Below are 5,720 nucleotides of genomic sequence, written 5' to 3'. Positions count from 1 at the left end.
TAAACTAATGAAAGTGTCTTGATAATTAAAAAAATTGGGTTTTGGACTTCTAGTTCCCAGCATGCTTTGCTTAGGACTGGATGAGTTGAATAAATGTAGAAATCAAGTTATTTAATTCGTTTTTTAGTCAAGGGAAATACCTGTTAGTGTTCATTGCTGTTGTGTTTGACATTTAAAAGAGTTTCTATTATGTTGAAGTTTTTGTGGTTACCATTGTGCTGAAGAGTATACAACATGAAGGTAAACAATACATTGACGCTATAAGCAATGACTGTACTAAGTGACAAGTAATATCTTACTTGTTCAAATAAATGCACATGCCAAATAAGTTAGATTAAGCATGTTAGATTAGATTAGATTAGATTCAACTTTATTGTCATTACACAAGTACAGGTACAAGGCAACGAAATGCAGTTTAGGTCTAACCAGAAGTGCAATAGCAGCAAGTGCAGGATATACAGTGGTTCATAAGTGCAGAACATGGATATGTACTGAATAAATATAGAGTTGAATACTATTATAAACAAAAATTTACAGATAGATTGTCCTATGAATATAATATACAGATAACTATTACTGTGAACAGAGTTTACAGCTAGATATGTACTGAATATAATAATATACAGATGGCTATTACTATAAACAGAATGTTTACAGATAGATATGTACTGAATATAATATACAGATGGCTGTTACTATAAACAGAATTTTACAGATAGATATGTACTATGAATATATATACAGATGGCTGTTACTATAAACAGAATGTGAGCATAATATACAGATGGCTAATACTATAAACAGAATTTAACAAATAGATATATGTATAAGTTCGGTGTGTATAAGCTATCATGTGTTATGATAGCTGTGGATTTTAACTGACTGTTACACCCCGTCTAGGGGAAAAGGGGCAACCTGAAAGAGTCAGAGATTTACAAGGATTTAGAACAAAAAGTTATTTATTTTCTTAATTTGGGACTTATGATACAGGAGCTGACCAAGCCAAAATAACAAACAAAAAACAACCTTCTCTTTAAACCTCTTCCTAAACCCTAACCCAAAAGAAAAGAAAATGAGAATACAATCTGTAAACCTAACTCCCTAACAAAAACAGAGTTCAAACAAAAAAAAAAAGTGGCGTCAAGCTCCCTACTTTCCCAAAACCAATATTTACAATATATATACAATCAGGCAAACAAACTGAAAAGGGCAGTCCAGATCAGTGTCAGTAAACAGGCAAAGGGGTCAAATATACCAATGGAGATATTCAGATACAAGCAGTTCACAAATCAAACAAACAAAACTCACGGTCTCAAAAGTCTTAACACTCACAATGCTCAAAATACTCTTAACACTCACAAACTCAACACATTACAATCACAAAATCTCTCTTCTCAAACACAAAACCCACTCTGCCTCTAGAGGAAATGATGACGTGTCTTTTAAAACACTCTGCACCAAACAGGATAGTGCACCAATCACCGTGCAGGAACCAATCAGATGGCATTCCAAACATCCTGCAGGAACCAATCAGATGACGTTCCTAGACAGACATACAGAGAGACTCACAAAACAACAGAGATATAACAAATACAAACCATAGGGTCGTAACACTGACATAGATAAGATTAATTGGTTCCAAATCAAACAGCTGGAGCGACTTACGTTTTTTGAGTAATCAAAAATTGTGTTTATGTCACAAATTATTAAGTTCCTCTAACTTAATATATTTTGTAGGTTGAACATAAGTTTGTTCACTATGACTGAATCACATTAGTCTAAAAAGTGATAATTCCAAGGGTTATCAAGTAAATAACTAAATTGCAATTGCATGTTCTCACTTTTTACGGTGACAGAGAGGTTAAAATAAGAATTAAACTCTTCAGGAAGGTAACGTTTAAAAAAATTATTTTTACATATATTAGATTTATATTGTATTATTATTTTTAGCAAACAGCACACAGTATATAGTATAGTACTAATGCAGGCAGCAAGCAGTCTAGCGGCTAGCTATTTCAAATGCATGTTCTTACCTTGGCATGAAACCCCACTAAAGCATGCCATGCGTATCTCGTTGGGAATGTTCCTTTTGTGAGGCTTTTCACATTAAAGCTCATTATGCAAATAGTCTGTACAAAATAAGCATGCTTACACGAGTCAGTTTTTTCAGTACACACATCAACAAAAAGACACACAACCTCTTCCTGGATTACAGAACCTAAAGGTAAACCTGTGGGGCACAATGTAATTTGTGAGATTAATTTTGTAAAATAAATTTGATGACCATATCCTTGGGTTTAGCCAGTAAACGGTTAAAGTTCAAAGGAGCGTGGCCCTGTTTTGTAGATTCACACTGGAAGGAAGAATTGGATGAATTGCTTCTTTTGTCTTCTTTAATATTTCATGTACACCTTGAGCATGGGAATGCTGAATCCAGATTTAAACATGAGAGGGCCTTGAGAAGTAATTCTCTTGTTTAATGTATTGGCTAAACATAGACTTGTAGCTGTAAGCACAGCAGAGCTAATAGAATTAAAAAATGTCTGCCTCAAGAGGACACAAAAGAACAACACACAAGTCTTATGCTTAAGAAATGCCCAAGCCACCACCTCAAACTAGTCTGTTAAGACAGGGCTTGCTCTCATGGCCTTAGATAAACTAGTATGCTTTGCTAAGTGCTAAGCTGGCAAGAAGTTCAAAGTGACCGAACAACGGACATTTTATGTTCTACAGCCCCAAGGCATTACGCATGAACAGAACAGGCGATAAGGAAATGCAACAGTGCCCTGCTGCAACAAATGTGCTTCTTCTTTAGGCGGTCCACCACAGGGGAAGCTTTGAAGTGCTATGTCAGTGCAGAGTGGATGCTAAGAAAACAGAATTTAGTCACTTTCACATCACCAGTTGGGGTGATGGCAGCTTGGGTATTGAAGCAAGAAGTGCTGCAGGTCTAGAGGAATTGCAGCATAATCAACCTGATAATTTCACTTTTGATGAAAGGCCAAAAGTGTGACTGGAATTAATATTTGACCAGAGGGAATGGAGGAAATATCAACTATGGGCACAGCTAAATGCTAATTATTAGCCAAGTTTGCACACTGGTACATATACATAAGATCCAATGTGAGTGCCTTAGATACTGTACCTTTATGATCAATTAAATCATGCCAGAAAAACATGTTAGAAAATGAAATAGAAGATATTTAGATTTTTGATTCATACAGTGAAATTTGGTGGGGTTCAATATTGTTTGGACTCCATTGACTTTGACTGTATGGACAAAGCATTCTTCAAAACATCCTTTGTTTTCCAAAGAAGAAATAAAATAATACATATTTGAAACAACATAAGAGCGGTGTTGGGGGAAGAATTACGTAATCAGATTACTTATTTCCAAGTAACTAGTAAAGTAACACATTACTTCAAATTCACTACAAAATATCTGAGTTCATTTTTAAATAAGTAATGCAAGTTACTTTGTTTTCCCATTTATTGACTGACACTTCTCCTTTCCCCATGTTGAGAGAAATGGGGAGTAATTGCAGAAGTGTTGTGTGCTGTGTTAACATGATGCTGATTGTAGTTCTAGACTAAATGTAAGCATGCATTTACTCATCTCACTTGCACAAACACAGATTCCACAAAATAAATAAAAACAGTGAAATGCAAACTCAGAATATTATGCAAACCTGTGTAGGATTACAAATTTATTAAATGTTTAATTTAGTTTTTCCACTGCAATAGTATATAAACTGATAAAGTTTAGTAGACTGATTTCAGATGATTATTGAGTCTCCAGCAAGAGTCTCCTTTCCTGCCAGTCCTGTTTTCTCTATTGTATTTTAAATGAGTCAGATCACTGAGATTCTCACCTTTCAGCCTAGATGTTGAATCATTAGGTTGATTGGATTAGCTGTAGGGGAGACTTTCACCTTTTTCTTTAATGGCTCTTGGAACCGGAGTTCCTGGCCAGTATCAGCATTTGAATAGTTATGCTGATTCAATTGGGACTGGTAGCGATCTCAGAGTAGGGTGTGTTCCTACTTCATTTGCATGCTTTGTTCAGAGTCTCCACCTCTATGTAATCCCTCCCCCTTGGAATGTATAACTACAATGCATACTGTATTAGATTTAGAGATTGTTGGACGAACTACAGCCACGCTCAATAAAGAATAACTTCTGTTTGAACGTGATCCCAACGTCTCCTGGTCTGCTTTGAAGAAGGAAAAAGTTCCCAACACCTGCAATAATTGCATGTTAAATAACACCAAGGTACTTTATGTATTTAATTTCACTTTACTAACCAATGTCTTTGCACAATTATCCAATTCAACCATACAACTCAACTCCATTCTTCTGCGATCCAGAATGGCAGAATTGCTAAAAGGATTGTTTGATCTGCGCCCTCTAATGTACAGGCGTGAATTTGTATTTCCTTCAGCCTTAGGATTATTCATTTCACTTTTGGTGTGAAAAGGCCTTTACATTTGATGAGGTAGAGTACCGCAAAAGTAACGTAACGCATGACTTTCCATAAAAAGTAACCCCCAATTAGTTACTTTTTTAGGGAGTGACAATATTGTAATGCATTACTTTTCAAAACATAATTTTCCCCAACAATGCATATCATAAAACAGCTCAATTTGAGGCACATCCCTCACAATCATTGTAACAGTTTTCAGAAATAGCTTGCAAATAATTAGTTGTATTGAATGCGCACTTGCAGTGTACTTTTAATCTTGAAAGTATATTTGAAAAACAAAAACATGTACTTGCATATAATATAATATTTCTAAAATAAAAGGCTATATGTGTACTTAAAGAGAGTACACTTTCATGACTGTTGTATGTCACTTAAATTAAAATTTGTACTTTGAAGTACATTTGTTTAAATATTATTTTACATGTTTTAAAGAAGTACACACTTTTATGTGCTGACTAATATACTAAAACAATGTAAAGTTCTTGATTATAAGTTTTTACTGTGGTGTGTTATTTGATATTACATTTCAAGTTAATATATTTTAAATGTACTAAATTGCGACTTCCTCATCACATATATGTAATAACAAAAAATAAAGTGACCTTTAACCACATTTCAAAGTATGAAATTACATATAAAGATATACCTAAAGTCCTCTCAAAAGTTATACATTTAATAGTAGCTACATATAATTGAAGAATAACATGCATTTAAGTGTATGACTACAATACAGTCAGTTTGCACTTAAGTATATTCTTTCAAAGTATAATCAGAAAAATCTCATATCCATTGGATGAGATTTACTGGGATTGCTGATATTTTTGGATTGTCAAATTTGCTTCCCAACGGGGTGGCTGACATTTTAAATATCACAAATTAGTTTGAAATAGGCAACCATAAGCAGCCAACTAGTTGCTAGGCAACCATATGGCATCCCCAAATGACTCAAAATGCAATTAACCATAGACCCTCCATGCATGGAAAGTTTGGCGAGTTTGCAACATAAGGATAAAAAGTTATTGCTGTTCAAAGTTATGAATAATAATGAAAAAATTTAATGAGGTACATTTTATGAAGAAAGTTTTTGGAGCACAATATGATTGTGCTTTCCTGTACAAAACTCACCACAAGGATTCTGGAGTTTGTGTCAGTACACTGCAAAAAGGAGCTCACTCTCATGGCTGTATGCTATTCTGGTGCTAAGACATTTGCTAGAGTGTTATGGGTGGTTGCTTGG

The sequence above is a fragment of the Rutilus rutilus genome (assembly GCF_951802725.1).
Source record: "Rutilus rutilus genome assembly, chromosome: 9".
In the NCBI taxonomy this organism is placed as follows: Eukaryota; Metazoa; Chordata; class Actinopteri; order Cypriniformes; family Leuciscidae; genus Rutilus; species Rutilus rutilus.
Note: the sequence above shows the minus strand (reverse complement) of the source record.